Here is an 18753-nt window from a genome sequence, read left to right on the forward strand (position 1 = left end):
ATAATTAATTTACATATTTTTTCAGAGGAAGCCAGGATGGCATCTTAGGAATAGACATGCCTGCCGGGAGCACGCAGTTGTACTTTCAATTTTTCTTTATATCTTTTGCTATGGGTAAATGGAAGGATTGACATAGAACCTATTCTGTAGCTCCTATGGGCCCCGTCACCTCAAGTTAGATAAACAGTTTCATCTGGTGGGGACAACCCTTGTCCGAAGAATCTTCACTGGGGAGTTCGGAGTAGGGGGGGAGAGGATTGCCCTTGCCTCACCTAGATTGGAGCATTTCACTCAGCCCAGAGGACAGAGAACCTCCCACAGACCCAGCAGTGAAAAAAGCCAAGCACATTGCCTTGAGCTGCGTGCAGACCGACATGACCCAAACAACTGGGGCAGAATGGCAGCCCTGGTGCTGCCTTGGAGGAAGAAGGTCTCATGATCAGAGAGAATCAATCTAATACAGCAGGAAAAGATCCTCTAGCAAGGACCTGCTCTCCAGGTGGTACATTGTTCTCTCGCACCGAAGATGTGTCCCCCAAGGCTACTGCCCAGGAGGGAAGAGTTAGGTCGGCCATCATGGTTGGTGATTCGATTATTAGGAATGTAGACAGCCGGGTGGCTGGTGGGTGTGAGGATCGCCTGGTAACATGCCTACCTGGTGCGAAGGTGGCGGACCTTATGCATCACCTAGATAGGATTTTAGACAGTGCTGGGGAGGAGCCGGCTGTCGTGGTACATGTGGGCACCAATGACATAGGAAAATATGGGAGGGAGGTTCTGGAAGCCAAATGTAGGCTCTTAGGTAGAAAGCTTATATCCAGAACCTCCAGGGTAGCATTCTCTGAAATGCTCCCTTGTTCCACACGCAGATCCCCAGAGCCAGGCAGAGCTCCAGAGTCTCAATGCGTGGATAAGACGATGGTGCAAGGAAGAGGGATTCAATTTTGTAAGGAACTGGGGAACCTTTTGTGGAACGGGGAGTCTTTTCCAAAGGGTGGGCTCCACCTTAACTAGGGTGGAACCAAGCTGCTGGCACTAAACTTTAAAAAGAAGATTGTTCTAGTTTAAAAGCTGCTCTAAGGGGAAAGCAGACAGTTGCTCAGCAGCGCATGGTTCGGAGGAAGGTATCTTCAAAGATACTAATGACGCATTAGAATTAGGGCATCCCAACAGTGCGGTTCCAATAATAAGAAAAGTAGCCCAAGTGCCTGTAATTAAAGACTCACCTGAGCTAAAAGATTCCAATTTATCCCTATCAATTAAAAAGCAGAATGAAAATACAAACAAAAAACAAACTTTGAAATGTTTGTATGCTAATGCCAGAAGTCTAAGAAGTAAGATGGGAGAATTAGAATGTATAGCAGTGAATGATGATATAGACTTAATTGGCATCTCAGAGACATGGTGGAAAGAGGATAACCAATGGGACAATGCATTACTGGGGTGCATATTATATCGCAATGACAGAGAGGAGCACCCGGGAGGCAGGGTGGCACTTTATGCCCAGCGTGGCATAGAGTCCAACAAGATAGAGATCCTGCATGAGACTAAACGCACAATCAAATCTTTATGGGTAGAAATCCCTTGTGTGTTGGGGAAAAGTATAGTGATAGGAGTAACTACCGATCACCTGGTCAAGATGGTGAGACTGACAGTGAAATGCTAAGAGAAATTAGGGAAGCTAACCAAATCGGTAGTGCAGTAATAATGGGAGAATTCAATTACCCAAATATTGACTGGGTAAATATAACATCAGGACATGCTAAAGTTCCTGGATGGAGCAATTGGTTCAGGAACAGAGGAGAGAGGAAGCAATTTTAGATCTAATTCTCAGTGAAGAACAGAATTTGGTGACAGAAGTACGGTGGTGGGGCCACTTGGCAATAGTGATCATAATATGATCAGATTTGAATTAATGACAGGAAGGGGGACAGTAAATAAATCCACGACTCTCGTGCTAAACTTTCAAAAGTGAAACTTTGATAAAATGAGAAAAATAGTTAGAAAAAAACTGAAAGGAGCAGCTACAAAGGTAAAAAGTGTGCAAGAAGCATGGACATTATTAAAAAATACCATCTTAGCAGCACAGTCCAGATATATTCCACACATTATGAAAGGTGGAAGGAAGGCAAAATGATTACCAACATGGTTAATAGGTGAGGTGAAAGAAGCTATTTTAGCCAAAAGATCTTCATTCAAAAATTGGAAGAAAGATCCAACAGAAGAAAATAGGATAATGCATAAGCGCTGGCAAGTTAAATGTAAGACATTGATAAGACAGGCTAAGGGAGAATTTGAAAAGAAGTTGGCAGTAGAACCAAAAACTCACAGTAAAAAACTTTTTAAAATATATCCGAAGCAGAAAGCCTGCGAGGGAGTCAGTTGGACCGTTAGATGATAGAGGGGTTATAGGGCACTTAGAGAAGTGTTCAGATCTGATGTTACTGCATGCATTAATTCATTTCTAAAATGTGATCCATTATCTGTCACAATTTTCACTGGTACCCCAAATCTGGGTATTATGTGAGTCAGCAATGCTTTTGCCATACAAGTACCAGTTTCTGCTTTACAGGGTATGGCTTCCAGCCATTGAGTGTATGGACATAAGATAAGGCCATCGTGGAAAGATTCAACAATTTCTTTGCTTTGGTGTTTACTGACAAGGATGTTTGGGGAGATACCCGTTCCGGAGAAGGTTTCTTGGGTAATTACTGTGAACCTAGAAGATGTGGTAGGCCTGATTGACAAACTGAAGAGTAATAAATCACCTGGACCAGATGGTATACAAGTCCAGGGTTCTGAAGGAACTCAAAAATGAAATTTCAGACCTATTACTGGTAGTTAAAATTTGTAACCTATCATTAAAAATCATCCATTTGACCTGAAGACTGGAGGGTGGCTAATGTAACCCCAATATTTAAAAAGGGCTTCAGGGGCAATACAGGAAACTACAGACCAATTAGCCTGACTTCAGTGCCAGGAAAAATAGTGGAAAGTGTTCTAAAGTTCAAAATCACAGAACATATAGAAAGACATGGTTTAATGGAACAAAGTCATCATGGCTTTACCCAAGGCAAGTCTTGCCTCACAAATCTGCTTCACTATTTTGAAAGGGTTAATAAACATGTAGATAAAGGTGAACAGGTGGATGTAGTGTATTTGGATTTTCAGAAGCCATTTGACAACGTTACTCATGAAAGGCTTCTAAGAAAAGTAAAATCTCATGAGATAAATGGTGATGTCCTTTCATGGATTACAAACTGGTTAAAAGACACGAAACAGAGAGTAGGATTAAATGGACAATTTTCTCAGTGGAATGGAGTGGGCAGTGGAGTGCCTCAGGGGTCTATATTGGGACCCTTACTTTTCAATATATTTATAAATGATCTGGAAAGAAATACGAGTGAGGTAATCAAATTTTCAGATGATACAAAATTGTTCAGAGAAGTTAAATCACAAGCAGATTGTGCTAAATTGCAGGAAGACCTTGTGAGACTGAAACATTGGGCATCAAAATGCAGATGAAATTTAATGTGGATAAGTGCAAGGTGATGCATATAGGGAAAAATAACCCATGCTATAGTTACACAATGTTAGGTTCCATAGTAGGTGCTACCACCCAAGAAAGATCTAGGCGTCATAGTGTATAACACATTGAAATTGTCGGTTCAGTGTGCTGCAGCAGTCAAAAAAGCAAACAGAATGTTGGGAATTATTAGAAAGGGAATGGTGAATAAAACAGAAAATGTCATAATGCCTCTGTATCGCTCCATGGTGAGACCGCACTTTGAATACTGTGTACAATTCTGGTCTCCAATTCTCAAGAAAGATATAGTTGCAATGGAGAAGCTACAGAGAAGGGCAACCAAAAGGATAACGGGGATGGAACTATTCCCCTATGAGGAAAGACGAAAGAGTTAGAGCTGTTCAGCTTGGAGAAGAGATGGCTGAGGGGGGGATATGATAGAGGTCTTTAAACCACTCACCTTCAGTCAGAGGCTTAGGGGTGCGCATCGACGATCAATTCAACCTTAAATCTTTCATTCACAACACAACCAAAGAATGTTACTTCAAACTCCAAGTGCTAAAAAATCTGAAACCACTCCTTCACTTCAGCGACTTCCGCTTAGTAGTCCAGTCCATAATTCTGTCCAAGTTAGACTACTGCAATTCTCTTCTGCTAGGTCTTCCGTTTTCGTCCATAAAACCCTTACAGATGGTACAAAACGCTGCAGCGAGGCTACTCACCAACACCAACAAAAGAGCCCACATCACTCCAATTCTGCTCTACCTCCACTGGCTTCCCATAAAAGCTAGAATCACCTTCAAGACATTATCAATGATCCACAAGGATATTATGGGAAGCGCTCACCTAAATCTTACCTCACAACTCCGCCTTCACACATCAAAAAGACCTATCAGATATAATTATAAAGGTTCTTTATATGCTCCCCCGATTAAAACTTCACTAGCAAAACGAGCACTCTCCACTGCTGGGCCCTCCCTATGGAACTCATTACCGCAAGATCTTCGTCTTGAAACCTGCCATCTTACCTTCAAGAAAAACCTCAAAACGTGGCTCTTCCGACAAGCCTATTCGGAATCGCAGAAACAATTCGACACAGGTCAAAGAGCAAAATAGCACAATATAAAGTCCCTTCCGACTTTATACCCTTAGGACCTTCAGGACCTTATCTGGACAGTCCACCCACCTGCTATGAAAAACCATCTCTTGAAGCATCAGCTTTCTAGCTCATGCTCTTCCCATAGTTATTTTATTTTATATATCTTTTTTATGTTTAATATTTAATATTTATTGATCTACGTTCTTTTGTTCAATAATTTGTTGATTGTTTAATGTTACGCTGCACGTTCTCTGTTCAATACTTTGTCTATTGTTTAATGTAACGCCTTACCGGCGACAGTTTTGTTATATGGAAACCGACCTGATTTGATATGTATATCGAGAATGTCGGTATATAAAAACCCTAAATAAATAAATAAATAAAATCATGAGAGGTCTAGAATGGGTAAATGTGAATCGGTTATTTACTCTTTTGGATAATAGAAAGACTAGGGGGCAGTCCATGAAGTTAGCATGTAGCACATTTAAAACTAATCAGAGAAAATTATTTTTCACTCAACCCACAATTAAACTCTGGAATTTGTTGCCAGGAGATGTGGATAGTGCAGTTAGTGTAGCTGGGTTTAAAAAATGTTTGGATAAGTTCTTGGAGGAGAAGTCCATTACCTGCTACTAATCAAGCTGACTTAGAAAATAGCCACTGCCAATACTAGCATCAGTAGTGTGGGATATACTTAGTTTTTGGGTACTTGCAAGGTACTTGTAAGCCTGGATTGGCCACTGTTGGAAACAGGATGCTGGGCTTGATGGACCCTTGGTCTGACCCAGTATGGCAGTTTCTTATGTTAGAGAGAGAGAAAACCGAGGCGTGGGAAGGATGTGTTCCAGGTAGGAGTACAAGACAGTTCAGTCCAAGTCAGGTGTGTGTAGTGGAGGATTTACAGCCTGGAGAGATTATGAAGGCTTTGAGGCATGGACAAGCTGGCAGAAAGATTTTGAATTGGATAGATCGACGGAATATATACAAGAAAAATCTGGAAAGTGAACTTTAACTTGGATAAGTCCCTCACAAGTCAGATTTCTTCACTTACTGGGAAAACACATGATTGGGTGAATAAGTTTCAGTTTTTATGAGGCTCACCTTGAGAACCCGGGGCAACATGCAGACAAAATAGAAACCTAATCTCAGATAAGAGGGTGCAGGAGGCACTGATGAAAGATAACACTTCCCTACAAAATGTGTTGGAAAGTTTTGAAAATCTGATTAGGTGCTGAAATTTATGGTTTATTAACAATCCCCATCACTCATGCCGGGTCGACCCAGTCCTAGTGTTGCCCTGTTGCATGCATGGTGTTTTAGGTCTGAATGGCACAACGATTTCTCCTAACCAGTAAGAACTACAACTCCATGCATGCAACAGGGCAATACCAGGATTGCATCAACCTGGCAACCATAATGACAGCACTTGAACATCCTTCCACAGGAACATCTACAGGTGTCAACACATCCTGTCTATTCCCTTCTCCCCCTCCCAACGTGAGAATTTATCATCTTCCTCAGTATCCGCAACACTGATTGTAATGTTAGCTCTGGATACAGACAGAGACTGACTTTTAAAGTTATAGTTTAAGCATAGTTAGAAATCTTTCCTGGGTCAACAAAATAAATAAATAAAAGTCAGTTTCCACCCAGATGTGTCCAAAGCCATTCAGAGATGAAGGAAGCAGTTTCTTTAAATGAGACCCAGAGTCCTTCAGTTAGGAGCCTCTTTTTTTTTTTTTTTTTTTAAGTTTCCTTCAACACATCCTGTATTTTTTTTTTTTTTAACTTCATCAGCTCTAAAGTGGTCCCCGCTATATATCTCCTTCCTAACTGGTAGCTCTTTATAGCCACTATTTCTCTCTCAGATTAGTGATAACTATCACTCTTGATTTGTACTTTCTTCTTGTGTGTGATCACTGACTAATTTTCCTATCAGTTGGGACTCGTCTTTTCCATTTATTGACGACTTGATTTATGGCAAGAATTAATGGGGTAGATTTTAAGACCTGCGCACGGGCATACATGTGCACACGCTAACCGGCGCGCACACGTTTGCCCGATTTTATAACTTGCGCATGCAAGTTATTAAATCGGGGGTCAGCGGGCACAAAGGGGTGCACACTAGTGCGCCTTCCTTGCATGAGCCGACACCCGCGGGCTTCCCCCTAACCTAACCTTTCCACCCCCCAGCCCTACGCTAAGCCCCCCCCCAAAAAAAAAATTTTTATCAAACCTTTTGCGCCTGCCGGCAGCCTTTTGCCACTACACAATCCTCCAACACAGTGGCAAAAGGCCACTGTGTCTGAGGTCTCTGGCCCTGCCCGCCCAGCCCCTTTTTGCAAGCCCCAGGACTTAGACACGTCCTGGGGCTTTACGCGTATCGCCGGGCCTTTATAAAAAAGGCCCGGCGCGCGTAAGGCGATTTACGCGCGGAGTGCTTTTAAAATCCAGCCCAATATGTGTAATTCAGTTTGAAACAAAATGATTATTCCTCATTTGTATTTATTCTTTGTTTCTTGACTTTTTTCTTCTTCTTGCATAATTTGAATGTTATATTTTGACAATCTTAAAAATAAAATAAAAAATTAATTAAAAAAAAAATTGGTCATATTTTACTTGTCCTGAAAACCTTACCAGTTTCAGACATCAAGAGCTAGAATTTAACATCTGTATAGTATAGGCTTTACCATTACATAATACTGACATTATTCCTTTAAGCTCTCTGGTGTGAAACAAACTCCCTGCATCACTACATTTAAAAATAACAGTGAAATAACAGATTACACAAACCTCATATAGTTTGCATCTGCCTGTTATCAGGTGGACATATTGCTGGCTAACCTTCAGCAGCCTAGGGAAATGGCTGATAATGATTATACCAGAAGAATGCTAAAATTAATATAGGCTGGAACAGGACGGTAAACCTAACATTAAGGGGCTGATTCACTAAACTTTCTAGGCTATTCAGATGGTAGTGGAAGGTTTACTAAAGTCAAGAAAGGTTTTCACACCTAAAGCTTAATGTCTTTTGGATAAAGTTTGCTTTCTAGTCCGAAGCGAAATATTCCCTTTACTAAAATTAGTTTATTTTATGTTCTGAGTTTGGTTCAGTTATATTGTTTTGTAATGTTTTGGTTGGTTCCGATTTTATGTATGGATACAGTCCTGTATGTTTTTTTAAAAAAATAAAACCTCTTTAAAAGTTTTTTGAATTTTTGGTCTTAATAAAAGGCCTAAAATCAGCCATATTAAATCACATTGGTTGGATTTCCTGTCCGGATCACCCTCAGTGTCTCATATTTTCATGCAACTTTCAATCTAGCATGCTCAATAATAGCAATAATCACGCAGAGGCAATACCATGACTGTGCAGAATGAACAAATTCAAAATATTCTTTGCTCTCACTAAGCAAACTGACATTGACGCCAGAAGTATATGCCAATGCTACGTCATTACCCTGTTTTCCCTAACTTTGGATCTAAAATAAAAACCAAAGTGAATTGTGGAGCTGCTGCTTCTAAAATAAATCCAAATTTACACTAACCACAAGCAGATAAGGAGGACCAAACATATCCAAGCTGACAGGGGTTCCAAAACTAGGAGCTATGCCCCCAGCTGGGTATTTGCATCACTTTGGGATATTTGGCCTCCAGTTGCCAGTGGAACGTAAAAGCTCATGCCACCCTAGTACAAAGAGCAGCAATGCTAAAAATAAAAAATGCAACTTCATTCAACCAATACCTAGAATACCTCTGCGATCTCTATGGTCTTGAATGCTCAGGTTTTTATGTTGGTTAAAAAAAAAAAAAAAAAAAAAGTACCACAATCTACAAAGAATCCTGTTTCCTGCTATTAGAAATCTCTAGTATGGTTAGTTGGGATAGTGAAGGGCTACCCAGTTAATGCAAAACGTGCATTCAACTGCAGCTTTCACACACTACTTCAGACTCTTTAACTAAAAAAAAACCAAAAAAACCACACACGGATGCTAATATGTGGAATAGCAAATAAACTCCACCAGGCCGTTTGGTCCTAACATTATTCCTCGAAACCCACACAAGCACATACATTATTCAGTACTTCTGAGCCTACATACCCATCATGCTTAGACATAGTTTGACGAAACATAGCTAATAAGAGCAGCGTTAAATGAAAAGGGCAGATATGACAAAATCATGCAAAAGGACAACTGTGCACCGCTGCCTCGTGATAGCAAGAATGACTTTAGGATTCACAATTGCTCCTTCATGCAACTCCACCATACAGACATTATGCTGAGCTCAAACACTGCCACGAGTTACCTACAACATGAGAGGTTCTCTCATTTCCTTTCTGACCCAGAAAGGCATTTGAAGGTTATCAAGCATGCACATATATTTATTTTACCATCAGATGGGTCACACAGTTGAAAAACATTTAAAGTGCAATTTTCCTTATTCCTCACCCGTGAGATTTAGGTTTCACATGTGACCTTTATCGCCTGCTCCTGAGGTACTCCAGCCAGAACTGGGACCATGAAAAGACAGAGCCGGGACAAAACCACACATGTGACCTTCACTGCCATAGGTCTGTGCTCACAGCACAGCTTTACACAATCCTGCCCCGGCCGTTCAGCGCCTGGCAGCAAACATTTAAGAGTCTATAAATAGGTCCTGCACATGCAGAATGAAACAAACACTGGAGGGTTCATAGCACACCAGCCCGTAACACCCTCCTGCTATCACTATCCAGTTTAAAATCAGCCTTTCAGCAATAGGGGATAATCTTCTCGTGCACGCAGACACAGGCAGGGGAGCATCTTCTCACGGAACTTTCTTTCAGGTCGTCTGAAATGCATTCTATTTGGGTTCCAAATGCATTTAACTCAAGATGTGCTTAAAAGTCAGATGAAAGTCATTTTAATCCAGTGAGGGAAAGTTAAATGAAGATTGCATGGTATAGAGACTTAAGTGAGGATTGCCTAGTTCAAAATGCAGCACAAAAATATGATCACACTTAATGGCTTACCTGTATTTTTAGATAACACACCACATATTATATTTTTCCAGTCAAAAGTGGCAATGCTACCTTCTTTTTTTTAGCACATTCTATAAAACCAAAAATGTGCATATAGATTTTTTCTTGCCATCCATCCATGAGGACACAGACATTAGAGATGAGTAGTAGTGAGTGGGCAGACAAAGGGGAATTAGGCACTGGAGCTCCATTCTAAATTAAGACGACCCCACCTTTGATATATGCAGGAACCTTGCCAACTAATCCCTTGACAAACACTGGTGCTTGCTTTACAGGAAAGCAAAAAAAAAAACAGTCACACCACGCTGAAGCCCTGGATACAAAAATCTCACAAATGTTCTACAATTCCTAGGGCAGAGGAATGGAGCCAAAAAGGAAAACAACTAAACAATGGCTTTACAGCAGAGCAGCAGGAACGGCAACCAACACTACATTTTACATGCAACTTAAAACAATCCTAGATTTAAAAGTCACTGAAGGGATAAGTACACAGTACAAAGATGCGGATGTAATCACTGCCAAATGCAGATGCTTTAAAAAAAAAAAAAAATTCACTGAGGACCTGACTCACTAAGGCTTTTCTCCCATTCTTTGCCTACGCAGAAAAAAAAAATAAGCTTAGTGAATCTGGCTGTAAGTGAACAATTTTCGTATTCAACTGCACATCTCTTCCACTCCCGAAAGAACTGCTCCTTCATATACAATACGATTCCTGCCCTGAACAAAAGCGCAATGCAGTCAGTGAAAAGATCCAAAATTGTGAACCTATCTTGTCTAGTTTTGATTTTTGCAAGGTAAATTCTTTGTTGCCATTGTCCGCTGCCACACTGGAAGACAATGCACTATTCAGAAAACAGCTTTAAGGTAGCCCAGACCAGTCTGGATAATAGAGCGGCATGTAAACAATACCTGACAACATTTCAGGGTTTCAGTTTTACCTCACTAGGGACCACACATACAGGCCGATTCAGTAAAGTCCGTGGGAGAGCGGACGAACGCTCGCTCTCCTGACGCACGCACTGGCCACTCGCCGATGCACGCGATTCAGTGTTCAAATTAGGTGGTGAGGTAGAAACGGGCAAAAGGAGATGCTAGGGACACTAGCGCGTCCCTAGCACCTCCTGTTGACCCGGAGTGGCGGCTGTCAGCGGGTTTGACAGCTGACACTCAATTTTGCCGGCGTCGGTTCCGAGCCCGCTGACAGCCACGGGCTCGGAAACCAGACGCCGGCAAAACTGAGCATCCGGTTTTCGGCCCGACAGCCGCCGGCCCATTTTACATTTTTTTTTTTTTTACTTTTTTTTACTCTTTGGGACCTCCAACTTAATATCGCCATGATATTACGTCAGAGGGTGCACAGAAAAGCAGTTGTACTGCTTTTCTGTGCACTTTCCCGGTGCCGGCAGAAACTAGCGCCTACCTTTGGGTAGGCGCTAATTTCTAAAAGTAAAATGTGCGGCTTGGCTGCACATTTTACTTACTGTATCCCGCGGGCATACCTAATAGGGCTATCAACATGCATTTACATGTTGAGGGCGCTATTAGGTTCCATGGGTTGGACGCGCGTTTTCCTCCCCTTACTGAATAAAGGGTAAGGGAAAATGCGCGTCCAAGGGCAGGTTAGTGCGCTCCGTTGGAGCGCACTGTACTGTATCGGCCTGATACTAAGCATTTTTCCCCCACAGACATAAGACAGAGGAAAATGTCATTGCATACAAATTGATCTCGTGCATGTTTCATTGTGGATAGCCTGAAAACTAAACCGGCTAGAGGGTATATAGAGGAGCCCAAATCTGAGTTTTACATCGGATTCCACAAACCAAGAGGAAGGGTGCACTGGATTCAGAATCGGTCACTGCACGATATTTTGGGATGTAGGCCCCCTCGCAGCGGTTGGCCTCACAAAAATTGGAGCAAAGTTAACTGCTCACTCTCCAACAAGAACTCTTTAAGGATATTTCTAGTAAGCCAGAAGCCTCTGTAAAAGGGTTTAAGGGCAACAAAAATTTTTTAAAAAAGTGTCCTATTGTAAATCTCTCAGTTAAAAAAAGGTACTCAGTGCGGGCTTTTCCCATTAGCTGAGCAGCAATCCCAGTGGAGCTTACATTTGTTTTAAAAATAGGCTTGTGTTTTGTATACGCCTAAGTAACATGACACTGATGAAATGTAAATAGGAAGACACATTTTGGCCCAAAAATAAAAAATGGTCACTGCTTAATTTGGCTGCCACAGAGCCATTGAGTTTTTTTGCAGCCATAACTCCATCTGCAGTAAAGATCTGTCAAAGGAACTGTTTTAAAATGTCTTTTGCAATGAAATGTCCTCATCATCCTCAATTGTCAAGCCGTTCTGAAATTATGGTCCTATGCAAGATGGTTTCGAGTTTTTGTGATCTCCAACTGCCGCCAAGGCATCCACTTGTACATAAAGCATTCAAATATGATTTTTTTTTTGTAATGGCAATGTCAAGAAAAGCTTTTTCTGCGCCATGGATTGATTAAGTATATGAACAGTGGTGCTATTCGGCTATTTCAAAGCTCTGTGATACTGACCAGATGAATAAGAACATAAGAACATGCCATACTGGGTCAGACCAAGGGTCCATCAAGCCCAGCATCCTGTTTCCAACAGTGGCCAAGCCAGGCCACAAGAACCTGGCAAGTACCCAAAAACTAAGTCTATTCCATGTTACCATTGCTAATGTCAGTGGCTATTCTCTAAGTGAAATGATGAAGAAATAATGACAAACTGGTTGACTCTTCCAGAGGTGTCATATGATATTTGGGAATTTCTTGTAAATGTAGAAAGAGTTATCACAGTAAAGGCTGCAGCTGTAGGAATCATAAAACGGTATGCACACTAACGTGCAAAGCTTGTAAGGGATGATGCGACTAGTAGAGGTGAGCTCTATAACTATAGTTTTGCATATAATACCACTCATGGGGTTGCGGCAATTCAATGGAATGCTCGAACTGAATCTGAGATACTGTAATCCTGTAGAACTGTGAGAAGGCATTTTTCTGTGCCCTATCCAGTACTGCTACCCAATGGTCCAAATACTCACAACTGCAGCCAGAGGCACTGAAATAGCAGGTTTTATTTGCCAGCTTGTTACATCACAGGCCAAACACAGTTCAGTTTCTATAGAAAATAGCAATGTCTTATGCATACATTCTGGTGCAGGCAGATCTCCTGGTCCCCATAAGAGCCGCAGACTTTACCTCCCAGGTTTACTCTAACACAGTGTGGCCAGCCTTGAGCTGCAGGTCTTACTGGTTTCTCTCATGCTTCTTGGCCTCCTTATAACGGTGGCTTCGACTTCAACATGGTCCTGTGCTTGAGGGATCTTTGTCCACTCAGCCACAATGTCTTCCCTGAGAACACCTTTCTGCCAGCATTTTCCAGTATATATTAAATATTTATTTATTTATTATTTATTTAACACTTTTATATACCGATATTCTTGTAACAAGTTACAAATCACTTCGGTTTACATTGTAACGATAACCAGAGCATGAAAGAATGCATTACATTGAACAAGGAAGTGCAAACTTGGATCATATATATAAATATATATATAAATATATATATATATAGCCTGCCACTTTGAAGTCCTACTGGCTTCTTTCAGGCTCCTTGGCCTATGGATAATAACTCAGTACTCACCATGGTCCCATCCGACCAGGCCTAGTTACTCCAGCTGCAAAACTTCCCTGCAGCACCACATCCGGCTTTCTAGGTGTCTGCCCTGTTCTACCTTTTCCCAGGGCTCTTGTTTCTCTGGAAAGCGGTTGTTAATCAGACACATTTGTATACAATCATTCCACTTCTTCAGTGTTGAACCTCTACCCCCACCCTTTTGGAATTATAATACACAGAAATCTGCAGTGCTTTCTTGTTTCAACTACTTGTGGGTAATGTTGCGCCAGAGGTGGACCCTTGGGCTGAGGTGGGGTTGATACAACCCATAGGCAAGATTCTACGGGTCCCCACCATCAGCAGGTGGAGTGGGCTGAAGTTAGAGACCACTGGAGCTTCACCTATACCAACCCTCGTTCCCCTCGGGCTGAGCCTTTGGGTGCCGGGCCGGCAGGTGGGCCTCGAGGTTAGCAAGAAGTGAGTAGCTATACAGCCCAGACACAGCAGTCGGTAGATGGCGTAGTTCTATCCTGGACTGGATACTGTACGAGGGCTCAGGTGCCAAAGGAACAATAGGGAACTGAAGGCACCCGAGCAAAGGAAGGCCTAAGGCTTGAGAGTCCACGTCCAGAGGATAGGCGAGGAGAGGTGTCACTGACAGGCTGGATTCTGAGCCGGCTGTGAATGGTAGTTGTGGCAAGCAACGAAGAACTCTGGACGAAGAAGAATCTGTAGCGTAGTCGTGCAAAGTGAGGGTTGGGGCACTGAGAAGGCAGGTATAATCAGTCCAAGCAATAGTCACGATATGGAGCAAGCAAATGTGATCAGGCAATGCAGAGGTCAGGGCGTGGAGAAGGCAGGCGTGGTCAGGCAATGCAGAGGTCAGGGCGCGGAGAAGGCAGGCGTGGTCAGGCAATGCAGAGGTCCGGGGCTGGTGAGAAGCGGAAGAGTAGTCAGGCGTAGCGAAGGTCCGGGGCTGGAGAAGAAGTTGAAGAGTAGTCAGGCATAGCAAAAGTCAAGTCCAGGGAATCAGTCCAACACATAGACGAACAGGAACTAGGAGAACAGGAACCAGAAACACACGATGAGACGATCCAAGGAATAGCAACGAGTATTCGGAGTCCTGTTGCAAAGGTAACGCTATGGAGCGAGGCCTGAGCTTTTATAAGCTTAAGAGTCTGACGTCCATGGCCAGGTTCCCGCCGCGGGCCCTTTAAAAGAATCCCTGATGCGCGCGCCTAGGAAGGGGCACAACGCTGGTGGCGGCGTCTCTCCACGGGCCACGCAGAGAGGTTCGACGAGCAGGGACATCCTGGTCAGAAACACTGGGCAACGTGGCAGGGCCGGAGGGAACCAGAGGTCAGAGCTGGCGGCCCACCGCCACCAGAGAAGAGGAGCCAGCAGCTGGAGTCCGTCTGAAGACGTGAGAGGGCCGTGCCATGGGGCTGCCGCGGGCAGCACACGTAATAGTAAATCAAACAAAAATTTTACCTATTTACATATTGCATTAACTGTAAGTTGTCTAATGTAAACAATGTTATACTTGGATATATCTGTATGAAAAGGTTTTTATGTATCCTGTCTACTTTCTCTTTATATTCTCTCTGTGCTCTCAGATATGCATGTCCTTCTTTGAATATTTTATTCTAATTTTTTACTGTTTTCTCTAGGTTCCATCCTGATGCAGTCTCTTCAAAACACGGCCATCCTTGGGGACCAAGACTCTATTGACATAACCTTTTTGGATTGATGCTGACAAGTGAACTCTCTGCTTGCTTGTACACAATATAATAAAAAATGTGTATATGAACTCTATGGACATTGCTGAACTTTCGGGTCCTTCCTCCTTGCATTGATCCCATATCTTTGATGGTTGGACTTTCGCCTGTTTTGCTTTTCACTTTCACTCTCACCAACTGCACCCTCTCTTCTTGCACTGCGCCATCTATAGCGCTGGATAACTGCCCTTTGTACATTTCTAGGCTGTTTCCAGTGATGTGAGCTCACGTCATCAGACCACCACATTGTTTTGGTTGTATTTAAAATATATTACTGTATAGTTTATGTTTCACTGCATTCAGTTGAAAGCATTAGACATTAAAAAAAAAAAATTGTTGCTGACTAATCTCAAATGTTCTTGCAGTATGATGTTATCCTGTACAGGCTGTCAAACAGAGCAGACATGCCATTCAGCACGCTTATTTAATATAAGCGGCAATCAAGGTATAGAGCCCTCTGAAAATTGAACAGTGCTCAAAAATTAAGCTCTTGTAAGAGCACAGAGTGACACATCTGCAATGTGAAAGGACACAAAGTTGAAAATACACAGGGCCACATTTTAAGACGTACGAGCGGGCGTAGATTTGTGCGCGCAACCCGGCGCACAAATCTACGCCCGAATTTATAACATGCACGCTCAGCTGCGTGCATGCTATAAAATCGGGGGTTGGCGTGCGCAAGGGGTGCACCCTTGTGCACCTTGAACACGCCAGGCCCTAAGGGAGCCCCGATAGCTTTCCCCGTTCCCTCCGCCCCCCCCCACCTTCCCCTCCCTTCCCCTATCTAACCCGACTCCCAGCCCTACCTAAATCCCCCCTACACCTTTACTTTTTTTTTTTTTTTATTTACGCCTGCCTTTGAGCAGGTGTAGGTTGTGCGTGCCGGCCAAGTGCCGGCGTGCGATCCCCGGGCCCAACGGCAGTGGAGAGGCCTCTGGCCACACCCACACCCCTGGACTGCCCCATCCCGCCCACGCCCCACCCCACGCCCACGCCCCACCCACACGCGCAAGCCCCGGGTACTTACATGCGTCCCGGGGCTTGCGCGTGTCGCCGGGCCTATGCAAAATAGGCTTGGCGCATGCAGGAGCGGGTTTTCGGGGTTACGCGCGTAATATACGCGCGTAACCCTTTTAAAATCCGCCCCACATTGCGCACTTCGCAAACAGAAGTGTGACTTAAGTATCCAAAGATGTCATAGGACTTGTTTGAAAGGAAATTTCATTACAAAGGCCTTTTTAAACAGCTCAACCGGCATATCTTTACCGCAGATGAAAAGCAAACCAGAATGGAAGCTGCGAATCAGTGGCCATTTTGGATTTCTAGGACACTATAAGAAGTGTCTACATATCATCAGTACCAAATCTAAGTATATAAAAAATATATATATACTTGTTTCAAAAAGGTCCCTTCTTGCCTCATTTATTTTGCAAGTGTTTAGAAGTTTCTATTCCTAACCTCATGGCACACCCTGTGCAGTAGCGCAGAGAACAAGGATGCAGATTCCCTATAACATAAGGTCAGTCGAGCATGAGTTCAGCATGTAGGTGGCACATTCAGGTACAGGATTAAAAGGACGATATTGGTCCCTATAGCTGAGGCCCCACTAGCCCTGAGGCTACACCTCAGAGGCCCTCCAGCTGGCAAAGGATGGCTGAACCACTTGGGCAAGACAGTCTTGAGAAGGGATCGGAATGGTAGAAATCACAAAGGCTTAAATTAAAAAAGAAAATAGCTTCCAAATGGAAGTCTACAGACGTGCTGGTTCCATAATTACATATAACTATGTGACAGAGAAAGAGAGCAGCTGACTTCCTAGTACCCAAGTTTGAAGGACATTCTTGGAAACCAGTCATTTTTGGGCATTACTCCAAACATTTATAATTAAAAGAGGAGGTGTGAGATGAACACAGTTGATATGCCAAGTCTGCTGCTCCTCTGTTGGGCAAACTACGCCAACACTAGTCTCAGAGTCAGCAGGTCCACATACTGGTATGCGGCTGAAATGTTTTCATTTATTTCTTTTCTTTATTTTCATTTTATGCCATTTCATTTTTGTGTACAGTAAATATTTTTAGTGTATGTAAAAAAAAAAAAAAAAAGTAAAATGTTTGTTTACATCACATGTTGTCTCAACATCTTATCAACATCAATATCTTATCAATATATTGTGAAACACATACCAAACTGGTTTATTAAATCTTAATGTATTAAATACATTTATTATAATTTTACATAACTTACCAACACTCATACACACTTATATTCACAAAAATGTTCACAGATAAATATTATAGATAGTGCACCCAGAAGACAAGTTCTTTTTTTTTTTTATGCAATTTTCAAATATAACGCAAGACAATACACTTGAATAGAAATTAAGTGACAATTTTTTTACAAAATACATAAATTTATAAAGAAATAAAGAACCATCAGAAAAAATTAAAAATAAACATAGAAAAATCGCCACAATCAAAGTCCTCAAGTGGGGGATAAGAGTATCACCATTTCAAGGTATTTTAGTTAGAAAACTAAGATATAAGAAAAAGCTGGCTTTATCAAGGGCCTAAATAATGAACAAACTACATTCTATCATAGACAGTTAGTTGGGCATAGGAGTCAGAGGATATTTTATTAGACAAGAAAGCAGATAATTGAGATGGTTGGAAAAAAATATAAGAGGCATTTTGATGTTTTATGATACATTTGCAAGGGAACTTTAAAATTAAAAAAAGCTCCCAACTCCAAAACCTTTGGTTTAAGTAACAGGAATTGCTTCCTCTTTTTTTATTTATTATTCATTTATTTATAGGCTTTTCTTTGCCGACATTCGAAAGGCACATCATGCCGGCTTACATTGAACTGAAAGGAAGAAAACGTGACAAGTCTGGGAAAACCTGAATCTTCATATTCAAGAAGAGATCCAACCTATGGCGAAAAAACATTTTAAAAATCCAATCTATCAGATTTCAACTCCAAAATCACGTGTAACTCATATGCATGGATTGTTCACAATTGACATCCTCCACACACCTCTTCTAATAGAGATCAATCATTCAACTACATATCGCAGGGAGAGAGAGCCATGAACGCCACATATTTTAAAATATAATTCCGTGAGAGCCATACAAGACCTACCAAATTAATTTACTACAACCCCCTACTCTCCTGACGCCCCCCCAAGACCTGCCAAATTAATTTACTACAACCCCCCACCCTCCTGACCCCCCCTAAGACCTGCCAAAAGTCCCTGGTGGTCTGTCGGGGGTCCAGGGCTCGCAATCTTTAATAAAAAAGTAAAAATCTAACAAACCCCCCACCCTCCTGATGCCCCCCAAGACCTCCAAAATTAATTTACTACAACCCCCAACCCTCCTAACCCCCCACCCTCCTAACCGCCATTTTGATTACTGGCAGCCGACGGCCCTTTGCTCTTACTATGTCACAGGGGCTACCGCCGCCATTGGTCGACTCCAGTGACATAGTGAGGGCAAAGGGCCGTCGGCGCCATTTTGACTACTGGCAGCCGACAGCCCAAGTCCAGGAGATCGTTCCCGGACCGCTCCTGGACCCCCGCTGGACCTACAGGGAATTTTGGTAGGTCCTGGGGGGGGGGGGGTGTCAGGAGGGGGGGAGGTTGTAGTGAATTAATTTTGGAGGTCTTGGGGGGCGTCAGGAGGGTGGGGGGTTT

The 18753-nt window shown here is 42.6% G+C and overlaps 1 long non-coding RNA gene across 2 annotated transcripts in view; it reads right to left on the minus strand.

The window, feature by feature from the left end:
- Positions 1–18753, minus strand: part of LOC115084598 — a 131541-nt gene that overhangs the window by 23091 nt on the left and 89697 nt on the right. Inside the window, exon 1 of one of the 2 annotated variants that reach the window (XR_003854603.1) lies at positions 9074–9136. The exons of the other annotated variant lie outside the window; for it this stretch is intronic. This is a non-coding gene — a long non-coding RNA (uncharacterized LOC115084598). Of the gene's footprint in view, positions 1–9073; positions 9137–18753 lie in introns of those variants that run through there. 2 annotated transcript variants of the gene reach the window in all.

Source organism: Rhinatrema bivittatum, chromosome 2 (genome assembly GCF_901001135.1).
Source record: "Rhinatrema bivittatum chromosome 2, aRhiBiv1.1, whole genome shotgun sequence".
Classification (NCBI taxonomy): domain Eukaryota; kingdom Metazoa; phylum Chordata; class Amphibia; order Gymnophiona; family Rhinatrematidae; genus Rhinatrema; species Rhinatrema bivittatum.